Genomic DNA, 27478 nt, shown 5'->3' with positions numbered 1-27478 from the left:
CAAAACAATACCACATAAGGTAGGACTAAACTCAATCCGCAGCCTGAAGCAAACCACCCAGTCAACCACAGACCCATGAGAAAAAACAGATGTTTACTGGTATATGCCACAGAGAGAGGTTCCTGAGGTTGTTCTGCTAATATATATATATATATATATATATATAATATGTAATATATATAACTAATATAACATAATACTATATCAAACTATATAGTGCAAAAAAATGGACAGAAGTAAAACCGTAAAGTGGACAAATCCACAATTACTGTGAAAAACTTTATGTATTTCTTTTAATGGCTGATAGAGCAAGCAGACAGGAAATCTACAAGAACATAGAGGAACTGAATATCCAGCTAGGTTTTATTATAACAAATTGGTATAATAAATATCTCCTTGGTTAATATTAAAATTGGAATCATTTGAACAGAAAAGACTGCAGCAAAAGACATTACCATCATATTCTGATAAGCAAGGCTAAACCTTAAGTACAAGTCCTATATATGAAAGTGAAAGTCACTCAGCATCTGACTCTTTGCGACCCCATGAATTATACAGTCCATGTTATTCTCCAGGCCAGAACACTGGAGTCGGTAGCCATTCCCTTCTCCAGGGGATCTTCCCAACCCAGGAATAGAACCCAGATCTCCTGTACTGCGGGATTTTCTTTACCAGCTGAGCCACAAGGGAAGCCCAAGAATACTGGAATGGGTAGCCTATCCCTTCTCCAGGGGATCTTCCTGACCCAGGAATTGAACCGGGGTCTCTTGTATTGCAGGCAGATTCTTTACCAGCTGAGCTACCAGGGAAATTATAAACTGAAGTTTAGCTTTAAAAAGTGTGACCTTCAATGCCTCCTTCACAGGTTTGGGGTGAAGTCATTTACAATCCTTAGTCATATAAAGTACTAAGTATCACCTCATTTTTCTGCTTCTCTTCAAAGTTACACTTCCCCCAAAATATTGTCCCCCAACTTGGTTAGCCCCCAACTTTCTCAAATCCCACTTCCCCTTCACTCTTCCTCTCATGCAAATATAGCATTTGGCAGCACCATTCCACTGAAATCACTTACAAAGCCAACAATACCTCTCTATTACCAAATGGTCACTTCTCTGAAATCATCTGATTCAAGCTTTCTCTTGCCTTTGACACACCTGTCACCCTTTACTGAAATAACAGTCTTTCTCAGTTCTGATGACTATGTTCTCCTGCTTTTGCTTCTATTGCACTGGCAGCTTCTGCTCAATCTCCTTTGCTGTCTCTTCAAATCTCTAAATGCAGGTGTTAGGATTCAGTACCAAGTCCTCTTTCCTTACTTAAACTACACATAGTCCATAACGATCTCATCCTATCCCATGGCTTTAAATACAATTTATTAGATTCCTATCTTCAGTCCTGACCTTTACTCTGAGCTCCAGATTCAAATATATGACTGCCTATTTGATATTTCCCCTTGAGTCTACTAGAAATATCACAGACATGTCCTAAACCGAACATTTTATTTCATCTCTCTCCTTCCCAAGTCTGTTTCTCCCCAACAGTGAATAAGTCATCATTGCCTTAAGATTTATTTATTTGGCTGGGTTTTATTTATTTGGTGGGTCTTCATTGCTGCTCATGGACTTTCTCTAGCATGGTGAGCAGGGGCTTCTCTCTGTTGCAGTATGCCAGCTTCTCATTGAGGTGGCTTCTGTTGCTGCAGAGCCCACAGGCTCTGGGGCACACAGGCTTCAGCAGTTGCGGCACATGGGCTCAGTAGCTGTGGCGCACGGGTTTAGTAGCTCTGCAGCATGTGTGATTTTCCCAGACCAGGGATCTAACCAGTGTTCTTTGCATTGCGGCAGATTCTTAACTACTGGACCACCAAGGAAGCCCTGCCTTGTTTTCTTTATACCACATTTCATTAGCAAGTCAGGGCAATGTCATCTCCAAAATTTATCTCCTATACCAACACTTCTTTCCATCTTCAATGCTATTTCCAAAGTCCATGCTACCACCCAGTCACAGCAGCCAGCTCTGGTAAAGCCTAAGTAATAAACTCTATCTTTAGGGACACTTTCATAGAACAATTTAAGAAGCATTTAGGCAATTTATCCTACATTAAGGCAATTTAGGTTAAAAAAAAAAAGAATAGTTTTGAATTTTTTATAATTTTCTCATAAAAATAGAAAAATTTTAAAGTTGGCTAATAAAAACAGCAAATTGGAAATCTCAGGAACAAGATTTTTAAAAAGTATAAGCTTTTAAGCCAAACAAAATCACAAAGAATTGGACAAGGTGCCTTTAAATGAAAGCCACTAGACAAAAATTACACAGATCATATTAATAATTATTTAACAAGGAATGAGATAATGATGATCCTGACCCTCCATTTTTCTTTTGGTTTAGTTCCTTCAGTTCAGTTGCTCAGATATGTCAGACTCTTTGTGACCCCATGGACCGCAGCACGCCAGGCTTCCCTGTCCATCACCAACTACCAGAGCTTACTCAACCTCATATCCATCACATTGGTGATGCCATCCTACCATCTCATCCTCTGTCATCCCCTTCTCCTCCCGCCTTCAATCTTTCCTTATAACTGAACAAAGTCCAAAGTCTGCTGAGCTTCAGAAGAAAGAGAATTAACTAGCCAAACATTATTTATATGGCAGTCTTCCTGTGTCTTTTGGAAATTTACTATCAATAAAAACTTTTAAGCCTGCAACACTGTATGACAGGAACTATAGAGACTAAACATAACATTGTATCAGGAGCTAGATGAAGATAAATCAATCTTTCTAGCTTCATTAGTAAGTCACTTCCCTAAAGGATCTGCTTTAGGAAAATAAAAGGTTAATGATGCCATCATTTAATAGTTTTTTTCCTCTACTATCTATGCAGTCACTGTTGAGCACATTTTTGCCATTCAAAATGCACCACAACAGTGGCAGCTATGAAGATGAGAGCATCAAGCTTAATAACAGCTGAACTTTTATACAAAATTTCTCTCTGTATTAGTCTATCTTCTTTTTTTTTTAATTTTATTTTATTTTTAAACTTTACAATATTGTATTGGTTTTGCCAAATATCGAAATGAATCCGCCACAGGTATACATGTGTTCCCCATCCTGAACCCTCCTCCCTCCTCCCTCCCCATACCATCCCTCTGGGTCATCCCAGTGCACCAGCCCCAAGCATCCAGTATCGCATCTAGTATCGTGCATCGAACCTGGACTGGAGACTCGTTTCATACATGATAGTATACATGTTTCAGTGCCATTCTCCCAAATCTTCCCACCCTCTCCCTCTCCCACAGAGTCCATAAGACTGTTCTATACATCAGTGTCTCTTTTGCTGTCTCGTATACAGGGTTATTGTTACCATCTTTCTAAACTCCATATATATGTGTTAGTATACTGTATTGGTGTTTTTCTTTCTGGCTTACTTCACTCTGTATAATAGGCTCCAGTTTCATCCATTGCTTCCCTTAGGCTTCCTCCTCACCACCGAACGTGCTTCTTTACCCAAAAAACTTTCCCCTATCACCTGCCACACTGTCTGAAACCCCACACCACAAGTTACTTTGATACAAGCATGATTTTCAGAGAGACCATTTTAGTAAGAAAACATATAATTGGTGAGATCTTGTAAAGATCAAGAATAACTTTTCAAATACAAACATTACTCACTTACTATGTGCTAGCACTGAACTAAATATTACATTCATTTTCAAATTTAACCCTCATAAGAAACTTGTGAGATAAATACTATTTCCATTTCAGAGAGGTAAAAACTGAAGGCTTCCCTGGTGGCTCAGCAGGTAAAGAATCCACCTGCAATGCGGGAGACCTGGGTTTGATCCCTGGGTTGGGAAGATCCCCTGGAGAAGGGAAAGGCCACCCACTCCAGTATTCTGGCTTGGAAAATTCCACAGACAGAGGAGCCTGCTGGTCTACAGTCCATGAGGTGGCAAACAGTTGGACACAACTGAACAATTAACATTTTCTTTCACTTTCAGAGAGATTTGGTTATTTGTTCAAAGTCACATCTATCCATCTATCTAGTAAAGCAGTGATATGAAGCCACATCTGGTTGACTTTAGGACCCAAATAGCGAAAATCTTTAACAGTAGGACCTAAAGAGAGTCAACAGAAAAACAAGTGTTTTATGGTAATAATAATAGCAGTGGCAATACTAGTGACTTTTGAAAAGTACTTAACTTCAAATAACTTTACATTATCTTATTCCCTCCTTTTCCTTCTTTTCCCCTACTTTCTTAAAACATACATAAAGGCAAAATAGTACTTAGTAGAAAAACCTAGAAGGAGGAAGAGTATGAAAAAACAGATTCTGAATAAGTCACAATTTCATCAATATTTACAGTTATTTAAAAGTATTTTTAATAGAATGTCTTTGAATTTTTAAGTCATTTTCAAAGGGTGATGAATGAACATGAGTAAGTAATTTACTCTCAAAAAATTAATAGTAGCCAGTAAATATATGCAAAATGTTACCCTCACTAGAAATCAAAGAAATGCAAATTGAAAAGAAACCATTCTTTACTTCATAAAAATACGAAGTTTTTAAAAAAATTATAACCTCCAGCATTGGCAAAGGAATGATGAAATAAGCACTCTCGCGTGCTGCTGATGAAAATACAAATTAGTATAACCTTTTCAAAGGACAATTTGGAATTACATATTGTTGGCCACAAAAATCATAACACTCATGTAAGTATTATTTTAATGTGGAAAAATTGGAAGCAATCTGCATGTCCCCAAATAGAAAAATAGTTAAATAAATAATAAAATTATAATATCTGCATATAATGAAATGCATTTAATTATTCTCAGTCACATTTTCCAAAAATTCTATAGCCATGAAAAAGTACTCAGGACATATCAGATGGAAAAAATGTTTATTGGACTGACTGCTAGGGGTTAAATTATTTGTAACATATCTTTAAAATGATCTGCAACTAAAATGTGTATTAAAAAATCTTTAATCCAAAGTGTTTTTTTTTAATTAGTTATTCTGTAGTATACATCTTTTAGGCAAAACACATTCACATCTTTTTTAAAGGATTATTAAAATTAGGATCACTCTGGGGAAAGGGAAAAACATTTAAGCTTAGACAACAGAATCCATTTTTTCTTTTATAAATAATTTTGTTTGTTTAAATAGTCTGATTATCTATATTCCATGAGGTTTCCAATACAGAGAATATAGATACTACAAATGGAGTCTGTGCAGGTGCCAGGAATATAAGAATTCATTCTCATATCTGAATATTAACTAAAGCCCCAAGGAAATATTGACAATAAATCTGAAAACCAACAAAATATTTACATATTTAAGAAGAATTAATCAACCTATTAAAAACCTACAATAATACAGTATTTACAAATATTTGTATGGCTTTGGATTGAATTGGATTAAAATAAGTCCAATGTAGTAAACACCAACTGACAATCTACTATGCTCCACATCCTATAAGAATTCACAAAAATGAGACAGCATACCATTTTGCACTTAAGAGACTAGAATTATAATGAACAAGTCAAAACATCAATTATGGAACTTTTTTTTCTTCCTGTACTAATATTACAACCAAAGCTGTGTTTACGCTTATATCTTTAATAACGGGACATGCACTGTGGAACAGGACATGTGCATCAAATACTAGCTCTGCCATGTGATCTCAGCAAAGCAAGAACCTCTCTAAGCTTCAATATCCTTGATATGAAAAACCAGAGATAATAACTAGCATTAGGCTGAAATAAAGTAACATATCTCATTTGATATATGGTAGTTCCACTACCAGTAATGGTAGAGCAGCTTATATGGACCGTCTCAACATAAATATTTTAAACTATTAACAAAACATACAAAATAACTGTTAAAAAGGAAGATGACAACTGAACTTGGAAAGAAGACTGAAAGGAGTCAACCTTTGAAAGAGAACCACAGTTGACAAGGATTGTTTGTATACAGCTTTTCGTCTGAGAACATCCCATTCCACACAGTGCAGGGCAGCTAGAACTCAAACAGAAAGCCAGTCTTATTGGCCTGAGGAGTTTGAGGATGCAGCTGTCTGTAGGCTCCAAATTCACCCTTCAATACCTGTTCCACAACAATGAATGGCAATCTCCTTTAGTCAACATACTGAGCTTTTTCAGTAGAAGGCACTTGAGGACCACTACAAGAGGAAGGAGCTCCGATTTATTCCTGGTTGCGTGCAGGGAATCAATGGTGTCAAGTATGAGGACTTCATGTAGCACTCTGGCCCAGCCAAGTGCTAAGAACATGTAGTCACTTAGCAAACTCACAGTCCTCAGCTTGGCCTGGTGATTACTTTCCTGCAGCCTTCTCGACACAGATGCTGCATTGTCCCAGGCTCCTGCCCACACACTGGTGTCTCAACTCCCTCTGCTTGCTCCTTCCCCTGATGATTTGTTTCCCACAACCATCTCAAATGCCACACTCCTACCCACATGGACACCATGTACACTAGGTCTGAGTGCACTGGTACCCTTGCTTCCTCTAGATTCCCATCTGACTGGTGACGAGTGTAAGGCCTGCCTGTGCCCAAGAGCTGCTTCATGTTTACCTAGAAACTCCAGACCAGTTCTGGCCCAGGCAAACTGGAAACTTCTCTGCCATTCAATGGGCTACAACTACATCTTCTCTGATAAGGACTCTAGCCTTGGGGGAAGGGACACCCTTCCTAGTTTGCCCTTTCTTGGATATTCTCCCTAAACTTTAGGTACTCTAGAGAATTCTCTTAAATCTTATAGATACATTTCTATCACAGATTAATAATTCTTTATACTAAATTTTCCTATTTAAATTACTGCCTCCTGGTTGGAACCAAAATGATATAGAATTATTATAGGGTGTGGTCCATGGAAATAGACTCCTAAAGAAGAGATTTTTGGATTGGTCTTGTTGGGCTCAGGGGTTTTAGGGAAGTTATGTGCTCCTTGTCAATGGAAAATAGGATATTAACAACCCATAGTATACAGTAGAATCACACATAATCAAAACATCACCTGTGGCTGTTTGTAATAAAGTGCTAAGTAAAGTAAGTGCCTAAGTGACTCAAGTGACTGATGTACTTCACAAATTATGACAATGACAACTATAAGGACTCTATTATGGGATGAATCCTTTTGACTGCATTTCAGTGCTAACAAAAATAAATTCAACAAATTCAAGTCTGTTGACTCTCAGCCCAAATCATGGTCTGAGATTCGTAGTTTCCATGAATGCCCTAAAAGAATCTTTTATTTCATGTAGACAGAGGGATGGAGAAGGAAATGGCAACCTACTCCACTACTCTTGCCTGGAGAATCCCATGGACGGAGGAGCCTGGTAGGCTACAGTCCATGGGGTTGCAAACAGTCGGACACGACTGAGTGACTTCACTTTCACTTTTCACTCTCATGCATTGGAGAACGAAATGGCAACCCACTCCAGTGTTCTTGCCTGGAGAATCCCAGGGACAGAGGATCCTGGTGGGCTGCCATCTATGGGGTCGCACAGAGTCGGACACAACTGAAGCGACTTAGCAGCAGCAGCAGTACAATATATATGACAATGTCACAAAGGATAGGGAGGTGATAAACAGAACTATCTTGTTGCAAATGCTTTTGTTTTATGCTTTTACCTTTTACATAAATTGGTACCAGTAGATCTCAAGAACACATATTGTAATTCCTAGACTAGCATATTAAAAACTGCAAAGAAGTTAGCTGAAAAGTCAATGTGGGAATCAAAATGAAATATTTAAAGTTCATATAGCACAATTCTGTAATACTTAACATGAGCAGAAATATTATGATTCACACTATACTAGTGATTTTGCAAATCTATCAATTTCCAGTGGAAACAAATTTCATTTGCTATCCATCTCTGTAACACAAATTTGTTTTTTTGTTTGTTTCATTTTTCAAACAGACCACTTTAAATAGCTTGAACCCATGTCTAAAGTATGTATGGAAATGAAACTGAAATAAATCAAGAACCAAGGAAATACATAAATAAAACCACCAATAACATGAAATCAACACAAAATGGTAGAAACTTGAAATTTTTTAAAATCTCAGTTAAAGAACATAGCTACTTTCTTAACATAATAAAATAGATACATGTATTTATATAGATCTCACCCTAAAAACCAGCATCATGTTTAATAAGTAAGGCTTTAGAAGTATTCCTACCAAAGCCAGGAGAAAGCCAAAAACATACCCACTATAACCATGACTACTTAACATTGTTCTAAAAGTAACAGTTCATGCAGTTGGATAAGAGAATAAAAGCTCAAAAAGTGGGAAGTTAGTTATATTTGCAAATAATATGGTTGTATTCCTAGAAAAACTTTTTTTAAGCAATAAAATTAATAAATTAAAAAATGACCTTCACATATATAAGCAACAACTATTTTAGATGATATAAATGATATAAAAGATGATACAAAAGAAGAAACTTTTTCATTCATAGTACAACACAGCACAATAGGAACAAAAAAAGATGACTGACCTAAGAATCAAGTTTATCAAGAAAAGTACAAGATCTACATGATAAAATTCTTTAAAACTACTGAGAAATACTGACTAAATGTAACTATCTATCCTATCTTAGAAAGACAATGCTATTAAGGCATCAATTCTTTAATATACAATTTTAATGTTTTATAAATACAATGCAGTCCAAAAAATTACCAATAAAAATTTTATATTAGACACCTTGATCTTAAACAAAAAACAAACATGCAAGTAAAACTGGAAGGATATTTTTAAAAATAAGTAATGAGGAATACTAGCCCAACTCAGATACTGAACTACAGTTATATATTTTACATTATACTACTAAAATAATTACAAGCATGGTCATGATATAACAATAGGCAGACACATTAATGAAAAATAAGAGAATCCAGAAACAACCCAAGTATATATGAAAATTTAGAAAATGAGAAAGATGAAATTGTTTAACAGTGAGAAAAAGAAAAAGGGATTAGCCACCATGGAAACCACACCAAAATAAACTGCAGGTTGATCAAAAGTTTAAATATAAAAATGAGCATTGTTAAAATCTTAAGAGTAGGGAAGTTCTTTCAAATAATGGTTGAAATACCCAGAAAGATAAAAGAAAAAACTAACAGATCAAAATGCATATAAACTGAAATTGTATGCAAGGTTAAAATACACAGCATAAACAAAGTCAAAAGACAAATAACAATTTAAGGTAAATATAAAAATTACAAGTAACTATACTTATTTTATCACTGAATATAACAGCAAAAGCTTGAAAATAATCCATTATTATTGGTTCAATGTAAAGCAGCTGATAGACTAATGTACAGTTCTCTATAAACAGAGATGGAAAATTTTTCAAAACAAAAAGAGGAAAAAGCATAGAACAGAACAATGTACACAGTATGCTACTCAGTGTGTGTGTATATTTATATAATTTTAATACAGATAGGTACACCTTTATATGCATGGGATATCCTACCTGCATAGGGAATCAGTTCTAGAGAGGGAAACTAGATTGCTGAAGGTTGGGATGGGGTGACAAGGAGATAAATTTATATTTCTATAAATTCCTGTTAGTACCTTTCATATTTCAATTACACACATTTTACATAATCAAAATAGTTAATATTTATAGGACTTGGGTAAGAATTTTTAATAGAGATTAAGAACTTAATATCCATATATTCTGTTGTACCTCTCCTTGCAAGGAGTTATTTCTAAATGACATCCTCTCCTACCAGGAAGTTATCTCTAAATGAGATCATATGCAAACCCAAGGTATTATAATAGTACTTTACCATCTATTTGCATAAAATACTGTTAGGATGTGCAATAGTTATGAATAAATGCCCTTTGTACTATAAAATCCAATACTCTAATACTGTTTTCCTCTTTGGTTTATTATTTAACTAGATCAAATAAGAAATAAACTTTGCAAGAGCCAGAACACAGAGTCTTCATTTTTAAACAATGCTTAACTGGTTTCAGAGCTTAGAATTCAACCTGCAGTGACATTTATAGACAAAGACAAAGAATCACAGAATTTTGCAACTGAGTAAGATTTTAGATCTTAGGTCATAGTTCTAATATGCTTCCTTCATTCTACAGTGGAAGACACAAATATCTGAATAGTTTGACTGTCTAAAAACACATATAACAAATCAGAGGCAAAATGAGACTGAATCTTGCCAGATTCAGTCTTCATTCTATGTTATGCTAAATCATTCCATTCCCAGTACCATTACCATAAAACAAGGGGAGAGTAACTAAAAGGCAACAAGAAAAGATCAAGCCATCTTCACAGAATTTACTCAGAATAAATCTTTGATAGACCAAAAGGAAAAAAAACACCATAATGGGGATATTTTAAGGTATTTCAAAGAACAACCCTAGGTGTATTCAGTAGTCATTGACCAAGTGGAGCTATGATACGCTAATATAGAATACCATGGCTACATAAGCTACTGGTGAAATATGGGAAGATATGGATACCTATGCTACCTAAGTAGAGATAAAATGGTAACTGCAGCTTACATATCACAGCCTGCATTTCACCAATGTTAAAACCTGATACAATAATCTTGGGAAATTTCAGTTAAAAAACAATCATATGAAGGACTGACCAAGGCTGGAGGATTTACTTCCAAGGTAGCTCACTTATATGCCTCACATATTGATGCTGGTTGTTGATAGCAGCATCATTATTCTGCTTTGTAGACAATGTCTCCAATTTATGATGGTTCAACTTACAATTTTTTTACTTTACATTGGTGCAAAAGTGATACACATTCAAGAGAAAATATACCTCCAATTTTGAATTTTTATCTTTTCCCAGGCTAGCAGTATGCGATGTGATATTCTCTCAAGATATTAAGTAGTGGCAGCAAGCCACGCTTCCCAGTCAGCCACATGATCACAAGGGTAAACAACCAATACACTTATAACTATTCCGTACCCATACATTCTGTTTTTCACTTTAACGCAGTATTCAATAAATTACATGAAACATCCAATCAATTCAGTTCAGTTCGGTTGCTCAGTCATGTCCGATTCTTTGTGACCCCATGGACTGCAGCACGCCAGGTTTCCCTGTCCATCACCAACTCCTGCAGCTTGCTCAAACTCAGGTCCATCAAGTCAGTAATGCCATCCAACCATCTCATCCTACTTTATTATAAAATAGGCTCTGTGTTAGATGATTCTGCCCAACCTGTAGGCTAGTGTAAGTGTTCTGAGCACATTTCAGGTAGACTAGGCTAAGCTAGTTTATCTCTACTCCCCCTTGGCCCGTGCACATTCTGTGTGATTTCTTCAAATCAACCCTACAATTTATTAATTCTCTCTTTAGTCATGCCTAATTTGCTCTTTAATCAAGCTATTGAGATTTCAACAACACTTTTCACTTCTGGACATTCTATCTGGTTCTTTTTCAAATTTGCTTGGTCATCTTTGATAATCTCTTGTTGCTTGTTCATTTTGTGAACCTACCTCTTATTTCTTTAAATACTTTATGCATAGTTACTCAATATTCTATATCAGATCCTTCCAATATCTTAAGTCCATGAGGGTCTAAATACATTGTTTGTTTTTTCAACCAACTCCTTAACAGTGACTTATATGATTGGTGATCTTTGACTGCGACCTTCATATCTGGTTGACCTTAACTGAGAGAATCCTAGAGGACTTAAGAATGTTTTCCTTCATGAAGAATTTGTATTTTCTTCTTCCAAGAACCATGGAGCTCTATCTGTCTCACTTTAGCTCCCTTCTATGGTCCTTGGCTTAAAGCTGTAATCTCATATTTGGCTTTCTCACCCTGTTACTGGCCCAGGGCTTAGACTCTCCACTGCTGTAATGATACAGGCATTTACTTTCAGGGAAGCTTTCATGTGTGCTTATCTTTTATTGTTCCTGTTTTAGTTCATATTTTTAGTTGGGATTTTATTGTTATTTTGTTTTGCTTTGCATTTGAAGGGTGTTATAAGACTTCCTTTAATATTTGCAAATCCAACAATGCAAAAGTCAATGGTTTGCAGTGAAAGATCCCTCTAACTTAACTTTTACATCATTCTTTCAGAAGTGAAAGTCCCCAAGGCCTTTACTGATCCACTCATCTTTTACATAATAAATAATTTCAGAGAAATTATCATGAACTCATTTCAATATTTATCTTAAATAATTCATCATTTAGAGTTCATTTGCATGATAGTAAGATGTAAGCCATCAAGAAACCAAAAACCTTGGGATATTTTAATCATATAGCACTGAATTAATGTGGTACTCATTAATGTGGACATTAACTTGTAACGAGGATACAGCATGTCAGAAATATTGCAAACTTGGAAAAATAGGAATTCCTAACTTGCCAAGTACATAGTATCCCCGAAAAGAGGAACTATATATAGAGGGCCTACTCAAAACTGACTGCTTGAAATCGTTTATATGAGTTACTCATGTCCATAGAGATCTTTATCTTATTCACATGCTTAGAAATACTTTTTCCACAAATATCAATATACCCCTAATCCAAAATATTGGTGAAAATTTCATTAAAAATTTGACTTAGCCAAACTTGCATAATTTGATCAGTTCAAATAATACCAAAAGCTTCAGCCTCTAATGTATCCAAAAGTATGCCAGCTGCAAGAAATTTAGTTTTTTGTTTTTTCCTTGTTTAAATACTTTTAGTGTTTAAAATTCAATCTTTTCAAATATTACTATCTAAGATTCATAACAGTCACTCCATACCCAATTATCAAGTCTATTAATTCTGCCTCCTGAATTTGCCTATAACTCTCCATCCCAATTCCACCACCTTAGTCTAAGACACTTTCATTTCTCTTCTGGGTAGGTACAATAACATTTTACTCCCCCACTTCTAGTCTTGCCTTGAATTTGGTATCTGCATCAGCTTCTAGAACGAATCCCCTGCACATACTGAGAGATGGCTGCATATGAAATATCAAGAACTGGTTAATCCATAAAGACAGAATATAGAGTGGTGACATAGGCTACAGGGAGAGAGAAGTAAGGAGCAACATTTATAGGTACAGGGTTTTCCTTTGAGGTGAAAATAGTTTGGAACAGATAGATAGATGGAGGTGGATGCATAATATTTCAAATGTATTAAATCCTCCTGAATTGTTCACTTTAAAATTATTAATTTTATATACTGTTAATTTCACTTCCATTTTTAAGTGTAAAATGTTCAAAATAATTCTTTTAACAAAACCTAAAGTTGAACTTAATGTCGAAGAACCTTCAAGATGCCATTTCAAAGACTGGTCCAAAATTTAATGGTCTATTCAAACATTAAGAAGGTGAGTGAACAATCAGTGGCTTAAGTGCAATGAGAGGAGATTCAGAGAACTAGGGGATATCTGGGAATGAACTAGTGACAAATACATAGAAAAAAATGGAGAAACAATTATCATTAACTCAAGAGAAAAAGTTTTATAAGAAAGGAAATGTAATCACAGTACACCAGTATACATAATCACAGTACATATAATCACAAAAATGATTCAGCTGTGAATGACCTTTTCAGAGGCCCTTTATGCTTTATTCAATTTACTTTTTTCAGGAGTCACAAGAATTTTTATTTGCTCAGAAATAATGACATTTTTACACAAATTTCAAACATAGTTATGTTTAATTAAGCATTTACTAGAGACATTATAAAAATAATATTTACCAAATACCAGTAATGTACTGAACACTGTATAAAATCCAAAATTAAAAATTCTTCCTACTGAACATGAATTGCAATTATTTTTAACGATTACTTTTCTTTGACAAATCTGCCATTCATTCCTAAAGTAATTTATAAAATATAACATTTGGGTCTTCAGGTTTCAATTATCTAAGTCACTCTAAAAGCATTGCAAAGATTGTCTTAGGGAGCTAAAGTCCCAGAGGCCTCAAACTGTATCCTCTTGGAATAAATGAAAATTAGCATTTATTTAAATAAATTTTCTAATTCTATCATCTGATTTTGCAATAGCACTCTTCCTCAAAAATAATTAAGAAAAATACAGTTATATAAAATAAATTTTATTTTAATAACTTTATATCATCCCTTGAGATATACCCTAATATACCCTAGAATGTTACAAAGTAGGAATACAAGAGTGAATTAAGTAACAGCAGTAAATTTCAAGGAATAAATACGTAATATGTTGTGATTTAGTGGAGAAAACTCTTAAAATTATTCAAAGTATTTAAGGAAACTAATAATCATGAGCAGTTATCAAACATATACACACACAACTTGCAATTTCAGTAGGACATCACTAACAAATAGAATTCAGTGATTTTTATCTATGGACATCACTGTAAGAACACTCTCCCTTTTGTCACGTGGCTCTTTTCCTATGTATCTATGTTAGCTGGCATCATTTTATTAGTAGATTGTACACCATAATCAACCCACTGGTGTATGTGATATCTCAAGTAACTGATATAAGGCCTAAAACAGAGTAAAGGGCTTCATAAATTTTTTGAAAGAGTGTATTATTTAGAATGCTTTGACAAGCACAAGGTTTTTATCTCAAAATAATATTAAGTGGTTTTTTTTTTTTAAAAAGCAAAGTAACATTTTTGAAATAACTTTGTGGTCTATAAAGCAAATGCTCATATCTATAATTACTAACCATTTTTCTTAGGTAAGAATAGATGATTACTATATTGGCTTTTAGATTTATCTGAATACATCAGGATGATTACCAGGCCAAACTCTGTCCAGTGCTGTGACTTAAAATGTTATAAATATTTGCTACAACATTAAGGAGCAATGAGGAGAAGATCCCAGAAAACAGAGGAAAGAAACAATTGTTTCTTTATGGCACCAAAAAGATGTAGAATAAAAAAGTTCCACACTAAAAAAAAAAAAAAGTTCCACACTTAAGTACAGCGCAGCTTTAAAAAATACACATAGATTATGCCTCAAAGAGGATAAGTAAACTGAACTGAATGATCCAAGATGTTGAAAATGCTATCATACTTCTTTCAAGGAAGACCAGGTTAGTAACAACACTGTAAGAACAATCTAACAGCTGCAACTGTGTATTACTTAAGGAGGACTAAGGTGAGACTTTTTACTATCAAAGTAATAAATGTAAATGTGCAAATGAGAAAAGGAGATTGAAACCCATGAAACGGTATATGCCGAATAACCCATCATAGCTTGAGAACTAGCGAATCCAAAAAAACTCCATTAAAAAGTTTTACGTCTAAAAATTTGGAATGTATCTTTTTCACAAATTAAAGACAGATTGTAAAGAGAGGGTTAGAGTTGGAAAGTTCCCTGCTCATCAGAATAAAAACAAGAGCTCTATTCATAAAAATAAAAAAAAATTTTTTTAAACTTATGTGGTCAAGCCACATTCTTAGGTCGAAAGTTTTTATGCAACTAGGGGTAAGCATTCTACTGATTCATAAAGAAAGATGTCCAGTATAACAGGGGTTCCTAGAGCATGTAAGTATATTCTAGGTAATACATAAGTAGCCATTTAAGATACCATAGGAAAGGAGAAAACACACCCTTAATACTTGGAGGAAATACTGTGTTCACATGACCAACAGCTGGACTTGATTAAAAAGAAATACCAGGTTAGGCTCAATGGTGGTTCTCCCACAGTTACATGACAACACAAATGAGAACTGCTACATTTCTCACAGCCTGTTGCCTAGTGATTTCAGTGCCTGCTCCTTCATCCACCCACACAATGCAACCACTTCTCCCTTTCTTCCTCTATATCATTTCAGTAGTCTCATTTTACAAAATCATTATTTAAAAGGACATAATGAGAAAATAGAGCAAGCATAAACAAAGTCAGTTTCACTTGTAATTTGAGATTCATTTTCACTTTCATAAGCATGATAAAGTAAAAGCTGAAGTTTCCTTATCAATAATTAATAAAAAGTTACAAATGTATACAAAATTACTTTAAATAGATTAAACTATGCTGGTACAGTAGAATTCCTGTCTTCTGAGAACTGAAAGTTAAAATGCAGGATAGAAAGCAGATAACAAATCTTTCTTCCTAAAAATTAACTGAGCAATACAGCAGAAGGTTGTAGAATGTAGTACTATGAAAACAACACAGCTTTATTTAACTGAACTAAAGAGTTACATTAAATACCCACAATTCCTTGTGAAAAATCTCTCTGTTTTTCTGCTTGTCAGCATCTGCATTTTACAGCTGCCTCCTCAGTATGGACCCTGTCTTGTGGAAGTTCAGAATTTAAAACATTAATACCCAGAAGCTTAAAATCACAGCATTAATAACTTATTCAGATGGGGGGAAAAAAACACAGCATTCCTGACTCAAGATGAACAGAAAATAAATCTAAAGACTGGAGATAACTATTTACAGAATATAAGGATAAAAATATCTCTTCAGACTCAGCAAACACATTTATGCTTGAAAAATTCCACAAACACACACAAAGAGAGAAATTCCTTTAAGCCAAAAAAGCAGATAAAGATTACTAGCAGGTTTAAGGTATTATTTACCAAAAGGTTAAAAATCCCAAGAAAATTTTTCCCAACCACTTAGTCTTCTCTCTTAATAATACAAGTAAACACCATTTTTTTCTTCTGACACAAATGTTTGCTAAGTCGCTTCAGTCGTGTCCGACTCTGTGCGACCCCATAGACGGCAGCCCACCAGGCTCCTCTGTCCCTGGGATTTTCCAGGCAAGAACACTGGAATGGGTTGCCATTTCCTTCTCCAATGCATGAAAGTGAAAAGTCAAAGTGAAGTCGCTTTCATGTCCAACTCCTAGCGACCCCATGGACTATAGCCTACCAGGCTCCTCCATCCATGGGATTTTCCAGGCAAGAGTACTGGAGTGGGGTGCCATTGCCTTCTCCACATAAATGTTTAACCCAATACAAAAAGCATTATTTCCAGTAATTTTCCATTTCTTTCTCTCACTTAATGAGACTTTTATTTTTCATCCGCAGTCCAAGATAATGATAAAAGTAGCTCCTGCCTCTCCTGATACCATCACTCGTGGTTAGCTTTCAAAGTATTCCTTATTTCAAATGCTAATCAAAACTAAAATGAAGTATCACCTCACATTGGTCAGAATGGCCACCATCAAGAAACCTACAAACAATACATGCTGGAGAAGGTGTGAAGAAACCCTCTTACACTGTTAGTGGGGATGGAAATAATATGGAGGCTACTTTAAAAACTTAAAACAGAACTATTATACGACCCTGCAATGTCACTCCTGGGCATATGCCTGGAGAAAACCATAATTTGAAAAGATATATGCACCCCAATGTTCACTGCAGTGCTGCTTACAACAGCCAAGACATGGACACAGCCTACATATCCATCACCAGAGGGACAGATGAAGAAGATGTGACACACATATATGCAATGGATATGGTGCTGTGCTGTGCTTTCTCGCCTATGGGATTCTCCGGGAAAGAATAATGGAGTGGGTTGCATGCTCTCCTCCAGGGGATCTTTCCAACCCAGGGATAGAATCCAGGTCTCCTGCATTGCAGGTGGATTCTTTACTGTCTGAGCCACCAGGGAAGCCCACAAAGGAATATTACTCAGCCATAAAAAAGAATAAAATAACATGGATGGACCTAGAGATTGTTATACTGAGTGAAGTAAATCAGACACAGAAAGACAAATATCATACAGTATCATTTATATGTGGAATCTAAACCAAAAGGGTAAAAATGAACTTACAATCATGAATACAGAAAACAAACTTGTGGTTACAAAGGGGTGCAGGGGAAGGAAAAGCTGAAAGATTGGGACTGCCAATATATACTATATAAAAATTAGATAATACGAACCATCTACATACCACAGGGAACTCTACTCCATACTTAGTAATGGCCTATATGGGAAAAGAACTAAAAAAATAAAATAAAAGTTGATACATGTATAACAGATTCACTCTGTGGTACATCTGAAACTAATACAAATTGTAAATCAAATATACTCCAATGAAAATTAAAAAAAACAAACAAAGTATTCCTCATTGCAAGGCAGCTCCAACTTCTCCCATGGAGCCTTAACTCTTCCCAGCAACAATATGCGCTCTCTAGCATCATCACCTCTGCTTCCTTTGCTCAACCCAGCTAGGTCTGGTATAATGCCAATTTGCTCCCTTCTTAAAAATATCTTGAATCTAAATCAGCATGTCCAATAGAATTTTATGCAATAATAAGAATGTATCTGAGATAATAATATGGTAGCTATTAGTCACATGTGGCTATTAAACACTTGAAATATAGCTAATGAAACAGAAGAATTAACTTTTTATATTTCAGCTGTTATTAACTTGAATTTTTTTTATTAAAGTTGACATACAATATTACATTAGTCTCAAGTGTACAACATTGTGATTTGACAGTTATATATATTACAAATTGATCACCACAATAAGTCCAGCTACTATATGCCACCAAGCAAAGTCAATATTCCCAACTATATTCTCTATATTCTACATTACAGCTCCATGACATTTATTTCATAACTGCAAGTTTGCACCTCTTGACCTTCTTCACCTACTTTGCCCAACACTGCAGGCCCCTTCCTCTGGTGAGCACCAGTTTTTCCTCTGTGTCTACGAGTCTGTTTCTGTTTCATTTTATTTGTCTGTTTGCTTTTTTAGATTCCACATGTAAGTGAATCATACAGTCTTTGTCTGACTTATTTCCCTTAGCATAATACTCTCTAGGTCCATCTGTGTTGTCCCACACGGCAAGATTTCATTCTTTGTATGACTGAGTAATGTTCCATTGCATATACATACACCACATCTTCATTATCCATTCATCAATTAATAGACACTGAGTTGCTTCCACATCTTGATTATTGTAATTAATGTTTCAATTAACATGTCATTTTCAATCACGAGAGAAAATTCCATTAGATTCCTGCCTCTCCGGCATACACCCTAAATTAGTCAATGAATCTCCTCACAGAACCCAGGCACTTCACAAGCTGCTGCTTCTGTGCTAGAACTCAGAGCAAGCAAAAGTCTCGATTTTCCACAGCCTCCAGTTCTCCTGGATGCAAGTCCCACTGGTTTTCAAAGCCAGATGTTAGAGGGACTTGTCTTCCCAATGCAGGATCCCTAGGCTGGGGAGCCTGACATGGGATTCTGAGCCCCTGCTCTGCAGAGGGCACTTCTATTGTTGTGATATCCCTTCTTCTTATGGGTCACCACACCAATCGTGTGGTTTCTGACTAGACCATGTCTCTAGCCCTCCTATTCATCTCAACTTGGCCTTTTCTTTACATCTTTGCTTGTAGAAAATCTGTTCATTTTCAGAGATAGTTGTTCTACATGTAGTAGTTGTTTTGGGGTATCTGTGGGAAGAAATAAGTTCTGGATCTTCTTACTCTGCGATCTTGATCTGGACCTAATTAAATCAAATTGAATTTTATATATCCACATATGACTAGTAATCTATCATATTAGTACAGATCTAGAACAAGAGTTCTTTTTTCCCTACCAAAAATGACTAACTTTATCCTGCAAATGATGGAGAGCTACTAAATGACTGAATTTACATTGTAGAAAGCTTTTTCCGGCTGCTTTAAGGGAGTATGATTTGGAGGGTTGGGAACAAAAAGCAAATGTTGAAGGTCTGAAAGATGCTCATTGGATTTGGCAAGTAGGAGATCACTGCTAATTTTAAATACAGAAGTTATAGTAGAGTAGCAGGGTTGTAAACCTCACTGGAAAGAGAGACTGCAAATACAAACCACTCCTGAAAATCTGTTCATTCATATTTTGAAACTGCCTTTTGGTTAATTATTCTCCTCCAAAGACCAGAATCCCTAAGTAAAGGATTTTCTAAAGTAACATCTCAAAAATAATTTAAGATATATTTATACAATCTAACTCATGTTTTCAGATCCTAGAGGAAAAAAAAAAAAAACTATGCATCTTTCACTGAATGTCATCCTTAACTTATGTATATAGTTATGCTCAAGTCTTCTTAACTCCCATTTCTCTTTCACCACTTAAGGAAAATATAGTAGCACTGAGATATTCTAAATAAGTCCCTCTAATTCTTAGGCATTTCTAAGTCCTAAAAGATAAACCTCCAGTCCCTCATCTTCTAACCTATAGTTTATCTAAATAACCTTGCTGTATATTTTCAGTGACACTTTCCCTGAAAGGAAGTATTGTACTAAAATTCAGTTTTATAACATCTATGGGGCTTCCAATAACTTCCTGCAATTACTAATATTTGAATTATAAAAATAACAAGATCTTGAAAAGATTCCTATAACTTCTTATTTGATTTCACTGGCATATTCCAATTTCTATCTCAAATAAAAAGATGTGCAAGAGGGGAAAGTGGTGGTCTGAGGAGGACCTTACAAATAGCTGTGAAAAGAAGAGAAGCAAAAGGCAAAGAAGAAAAGGAAAGACATACCCAACTGAATGCAGAGTTCCAGAGAATAGCAAGGAGAGATAAGAAAGTCTTAAGTGAATAATGCAAAGAAACAGGAAGACAATAGAATGGTAAAGACTAGAAGTCTCTTCAAGAATACTGAAGATACCAAAGGAACATTTCATGCAAAGATGGGCACAATAAAGGATAGAAACCTCTCTTAGGCAAGGACCTAAAAGAAACAGAAGAGATTAAGGAGAGGTGGCAAGAATACACAGAAGAACTATACAAAAAAGGTCTTAATGACCCAGATAACCAGGTGTGGTCATTCACCTAGAGCCAAACATCCTGGAGTATAAAGTCAAGTGGACCTTGCAGGCTTGTGCTCAACATTCAGTCGTGTCCAACTCTTCACAACCCTGTGGACTACAGCCCACCAGGCTCCTCTGTCCATGAGATTCTCCCTGCAAGAATACCGTGGTGCGTTGCCATTTCCTCCAGCAGGGGATCTTCTCAATCCAGAGATAAACCCTGCATGTCCTGCATTGGAAGGCAGATTCTCTTCTGCTGAGGCCACCTGGGAAGCACATTAAAACGGCCTCAGGAAGCATTAGGAACCAGAGATCAAATTGCCAATGTTAGATCACAGAAAAAACCAAGAGAGTTCCAGAAAAACATGTACGTCTGCTTTACTGACCACGCCAAAGCCTTTTACTGTGTGGATCACAACAAACTGTGGAAAATTCTGGAAGAGATGGGAGTACCAGACCACCTGATCTGCCTCCTAAGAAATCTGTATGCAGGTCAAGAAGCAACAGTTAAAACTGGACATGCAACAACAGATTGCTCAAAAATGGGAAAGGAGTACGTCAAGGCTGTATATTGTCATTCTGTTTATTAACTTATATCCAGAGTACATCATGAGATGAAGCACAAGTTGGAATCAAGACTGTCAGGAGAAATATCAATAACCTCAGATGTGCAGATGACACCACCCTTATGGCAGAAAGTGAAGAAGAACTAAAGAGCCTCTTGATGAAAGTGAAAGAGGAGAGTGAAAAAGCTATCTTAAAACTCAACATTCAGAAAACTAACATCATGGCATCCGGTCCTATCACTTCATGGCAAACAGATGGGGAAACAGAGGAAACAGTGGCTGACTTTATTTTTCTGGGCTCCAAAATCACTGCAGATGGTGACTGCAGCCATGAAATTAACAGACGCTTACTCCTTGGAAGGAAAGTTATGACTAACCTAGACAGCATATTAAAAAGCAGAGACATTACTTTGCCAACAAAGGTCCGTCTAGTCAAGGCTATGGTTTTTCCAGTAGTCATGTATGGATGTGAGCTGAGCGCCAAAGAATTGATGCTTTTGAACTGTGATGTTGGAGAAGACACTTGAGAGTCCCTTGGACTGCAAGAAGATCCAACCAGTCCATCCTAAAGGAGATCAGTCCTGGGTGTTCATTGGAAGGACTGATGTTGAAGCTGAAACTCCAATACTTTGGCCACCTGATGTGAAGAGCTGACTCATTTGAAGAGACCCTGATGCTGGGAAAGACTAAAGGCAGGAGGAGAAGGGGACGACAGAGATGAGATGGTTGGATGGCATCACCAACTCAATGGACATGGGTTTGGGTAGACTCCGGTAGTTGGCGATGGACAGGGAGGGCTGGCGTGCTGCGGTTCATGGGGTCACAAAGAGTCGGACATGACTGAGTGACTGAACTGAACTGAAGATATACAGGTGCCACTCTATGCTGCCACTCTAAAGGCAGCAAGCAAAGAGGAACTAATAAGGCTCTCGATAAGGGTGAAAGGGTGAAAAAGCTGGCTTAAAACTCAACATTAAAACACTTAAGATCATGGCATCTAGTCCCATCACTTTATGGCAAATAGATGGGGGAAAAGTGGGAACAGTGACAGATTTTATTCTCTTGGGCTCCAAAATCATTGCAGACTGTGACTGCAGCCATGAAATGAAACAATGCTTGCTCTTTTGAAGGAAAGCTATGACAAACATAGATAGCATATTAAAAAGTAGAGACATCACTTTGCCAGCAAAGGTCCGCCTAGTCAAAGCTATGGTTTTTCCAGTAGTCATGTATGGATGTGAGAGTTGGACCATAAAGAAAGCTGAGCACCAAAGAATTAACACTTCTGAATTGCCAGAGAAGACTGTTGAGAGTCCCCTGGACTGCAAGAAGATCAAATCAGTCAATCCTAATGGAAATCAACCTTGAATATTCATTGGAAGGACTGATGCTGAAGCTCCAATATTTTGGCCACCTGATGCAAGGAACCAACTCATTGGAAAAGACCCTGATGCTGGGAAAGATTGAGGGCAGGATGAGAAGGGGGCAAAAGAGGATGAGATGGCTGGATGGCATCACCGACTCAATGGACATGAGTTTGAGCAAACTCCGGGAGACAGTAAAGGACAGGGAAGCCTAGCATGCTGCAGTCAATGGGGTCATAAAGAGTTGGACATGACTTAGCAACTGAAAAATAATAGCAATAAGCCTTCCAGGAGGCCTCAGTAATCTTCTCCATGAAAAGTTTAGAACAAATCTGCAAGAACTCCCAAAATCTCCAGCAATGATGTAAAATATCTGCTTATGCAATGAATGAGCAGGATTGATGAACCTTTGCTAAACAATTACAGAAACTTCTATCTTTCAGAAATTTTCAATTAAAGGACATTTATAGAATGCTATAAGCAACTTCCACACCCACTTAAACCCACTCGACTAATTCCAGGAATGATATTCACAAAGCATCTTTTTATATCATACATTTTCTGTATCTTGACCATGTTCAATGACAGCTGACCCAATAATGAGTTATATTACGACTTCCAAGATGCCACACTCTCATTAATTTCTTCATTGCTCATCTCCTCCTCAATCTCCTTTTTGATTGTTGTCCACCTTCTCCCTGATCTCTGAATGGTAGAATACCTCCAAACTCAGTCCTTAAGACATCTTATCTTCTCTTTTATATCTCCCTTCAGTAATTCTATCCAGCATCATGGCTTTAAATGCAAATTTATACATCTAGCTCATCTCTCTAAAATCTGAGATTCATATATTTAACTTCCTACTCAACTTTTCACATGGATGTCTTTGAGGTATTTCAGATTCAACATGTCCAAAACTGAGCTTTTGATCTTCTTCTCAATCCAACTCCAACCATAAACTTCTGCATCTCAGTTGACAGCAAATCTATCCTTTCAGTTACTCAGGCAAAATGGCTTGGAATCATCTTAAACTTCTTCCAAATTGTCAAAAAATATTGTTGGCACTACTTCAAAACATATCCGGAACCTAACTACTTCTCACTACCTCCATACTTACACCCTCATCTATGACACAAATTACTGCAACGGCTTCCTAATGGGTCTCTTATCCTATATTCCACAGTCTAGCCTCAACACAGCAGCCAGAGTAATCCTCTTAAACGGTAGGTTAGATTATTACTCCGTTGCTCACATTTCATTTAAAAAGCTAGAGTTCTTATAACGGTATATAATCAGCCAGATGATCCAGTTCCTGTTACTTTCCTCCCTGCTCATTCCTCTCCAACCATATGAAATTCCTTCTTCAGATGCACCAGGTACCCTCCTGCCTAAGGAGTTTTGCTTTAGATATTCCCTCCGCTTAGAGCACTCTTTTTCCAGATAACTTCACGTGTAACTTCCACACCTCCTTAAACTCCTTGCTCAAATATTATTTTTTGCATAAAACCTACCCTCACTCTCACCCTCCTACCAGCGCTACCTTTACTTTGCTTTTTTACCCCCTGACAGCACTTATCATTTCTAATGTACCATATATTGATTTTTATTATTGTTTATTTCTCTCCTGTCCCCAGAGAGCTCCATCTCAGCTGATGAAAATTTTTTCTTTTGATTCATAGATGTATCCCAAGTTCCTACAACATTATCCAGCACATAAGAGATATCCAATTAATATCTGCTGGGTGAAAAAACCAAAACTCATAAGCCAGTGGCCTGTTAGTAACTAAAGAATGACAAAAAACCACAACTACTAAGAGCCATGAAGCCCTATTCTTTTGTTCAATCTAGCCTAACAAATAGATTATAAACCTACTGGTCCTACAAATAATGACAAGTCTAGCAAATTATGGCTCCACATTATTCCTAAAATCATAAAAACATGAACTTAATCCAAAAGGGACACTATTCACTGCAGATTTTTGGTCTATACATAGTATTGACAGCAAACTCATTGCTTGCAGGTAAAATCAAGTTTGGGAGAATTATAACTTTAGAAAGTAGAATTAAAGTTCAAAACTTCAAGGTGAAAAAACAAAACAAAACAAAACTTCAAGGTGACTTTGAATTTGTGAAATGGTCCATTAAAAAAACAAAAACAGGGAATTTCCTAGCAGTCCAGTGGTTAGGACTCAGTGCTCTCACTGCTGGGGCCCAGGTTCAATCCCTGGTTGGGAAACTAAGACTTCACAAGCCACATATCATGGCCAAAAAACACAAAACAAACCCAAGATGACCCTTAATAGGTAAAAGTAGTCTTAATAATTAAAAGTATACAATTTTAAGTAAGTTTCACATAGAGCTCTGCCATCTACAAATTGTTTTGGGAAAAACCCTTGGTGGATCCTCACAACAATCCCAAGAGATGTATTATCACCAATTCCATTTAACTGTTGGGGTAACTGAGGTTAACAGAAGTTACCTGCCAATGCAGGAGACATGGGTTCAATCCTTGATCTGGGAGGATCCCACATGCTGCAGAGCAACTAAACCTGTGCACCACAACTATCGAGCATATGCTCTAAAGCCAAGGAGTCAAAACTACCGAAGCCCGTGCACCCGAGAGCCCGTGCTCCACAAGAGAAATCACGGCAATGAGAAGCCTGTGCACTGCAACAAAGCCCCAGCATAGCCAAAATTAAATAAATTTTTTTTAATTTTACTTTTTGGTGTGTGTCTATGCATGTGTATAGAGAGAGAGATTTATATACCCATCAAATACCTGGGAAGGATACAAAACAGCCTAGTAGCAGCAGATGCCTCTGAAGAGGGAAATTGGATGTCGAAAGGAAAGGAATGAAAGGAAAACTTTTTTTTACTGTATAACCTTTTGTACCTTCTTAAATATCATACTATAAGCATCTGTCACCTATTCAAAACTGAAGTAGTTATTTAAAAGTTACATACCCACATAATTATTGTAATAGTCCCCTGAGGGCCCCACGGACACATGGTCATTTACTAGTTTTACTGTTCAAATCTCTGAGTTGGAAGGACTACTGGAGTAGAGAGAGGAAGAAAGACTTCTCAGGAATGAGGTTTTGTACTCATAGCGGAAAGATCAGTTGTAGGCTACTGATCAAAGCTTCTTGAGCTTGGAAGAAGTTTTCTCATTCATTCACTAGTATATTTAACAACTGCCCTTGAAAGATACAAAGACAACAATAAGAAGTCCCCAGTGCTACAGTTAAGGCACAGATAAAGTATGGAAGTTGTGATGAGAGATATCTATGCTATACCTAAAACTTTAGAGACAATATGAGCTTCAGAGAACATTTAGTCTGCAGTATTATTTAATTATTAATAAGCTAATCTTATCTCTCATTGCCAAGGGGAATTACAGCTTTTTTGACCTTATTATGAGATTGATAATTCCAACATTTAATAAACTCTGAAAGCAGGAGACTAGTCAGAAGTATAATTTGGGAATTTCAATAAATTGAGAATTTTAATCAGGGATTACATAAATTACTAAAATGTACTAGATCTTTTACTTAAAATACACACTCTGGGGAATCTAGTAAAATGAAGCATTGAAATATTTTCCTTAACATCCAGTACCAAAGCCATTACCAACTGGTAGCATCTCTTTCCCAGAGAATTCAGTTTCTATATGGCTTTTAAAAGAGAACAGGGGTGTTTTGAATTATTTCTCAATTCTTATAAACCACAATGGGGGAAAAAATGTTCTTTGCACTCGTCTGTCAATGAGCCCCAAACAACTAAGTTAATCACTGTAGTGAGAAGTCTTATTCTAGAGCTTCAAGTATTTCTCAGAGCATTTTCCCATGTTCCGGACTTCAGAAAACAAAGATAACAAAAAGAAAAAACAGTAAAGCTGTGCAGTTTTTAATACAGATGACAGACAGTTCAGATCAGTCACTCAGTCGTGTCTGACTCTTTGCGACCCCGTGAACCGCAGCACGCCAGGCCTCCCTGTCCATCACCAACTGCCGGAGTCTACCCAAAGCCATGTCCATTGAGTCGGTGATGCCATCCAACCATCTCATCCTCTGTCGTCCCCTGCTCCTCCTGCCCTCAATCTTTCCCAGCATCAGGGTCTTTTCAAATGAGTCAGCTCTTCACATTAGGTGGCCAAAGTACTGGAGTTTCAGCTTCAACATCAGCCCTTCCAATGAACACCCAGGACTGATCTCCTTTAGGATGGACTGCTTGGATCTCCTTGCAGTCCAAGGGACTCTCAAGCATCTTCTCCAACACCACAGTTCAAAAGCATCAATTCTTCAGCGCTCAGCTTTCTTTATAGTCCAACTCTCACATCCAAACATGACTACTGGAAAAACCATAGCCTTGACTAGACAGACCTTTGTTGGCAAAGTAATGTCTCTGCTTTTTAATATGCTTTGTCTAGGTTGGTCATAACTTTCCTTCCAAGTTACAGATGACTGTAATGACAGTGTAATTATCATACTTGTAGGCAGGTGAAAGTACAGACAATCAAGCACTGGCCAAAGGCTATATAGTTCTAGAACTAAATAGAACATACCTTATGTTACTGATCTGTTTAAGCTACCTAAGCTGAGAGCATGGCCTCAACCATTTATGTGCTGACTCTAAACTCACTATCAGGAAAATATATGTATTGGTGTAAGGGTAGAATACCACAGGAGGAAGAATAAGGGTTTCACATCTTCACATATACACAGAGACTGCAGAATGTGCTTTACAAGGCATTTCACATTTTACAGTTAATACTAAACACTAAAATCAAGCCTCACACCTATTTTGAAATTAGTTAAAACGCTAGTTC

At 36.6% G+C, this 27478-nt stretch overlaps 1 protein-coding gene and 1 non-coding gene across 2 annotated transcripts in view; one reads left to right on the top strand and one right to left on the bottom strand.

The window, feature by feature from the left end:
* The window catches only part of TTC28 (tetratricopeptide repeat domain 28), a 588080-nt gene that overhangs the window by 502841 nt on the left and 57761 nt on the right, over positions 1-27478 (bottom strand).
* TRNAE-CUC lies at positions 24815-24886 on the top strand. The gene has a single exon. It is a non-coding gene; the product is annotated as a tRNA-Glu (tRNA).

Source organism: Bos indicus x Bos taurus, chromosome 17, assembly GCF_003369695.1.
Source record: "Bos indicus x Bos taurus breed Angus x Brahman F1 hybrid chromosome 17, Bos_hybrid_MaternalHap_v2.0, whole genome shotgun sequence".
Lineage (NCBI taxonomy): Eukaryota > Metazoa > Chordata > Mammalia > Artiodactyla > Bovidae > Bos > Bos indicus x Bos taurus.
This window is presented reverse-complemented; position numbering and strand designations above follow the sequence as displayed.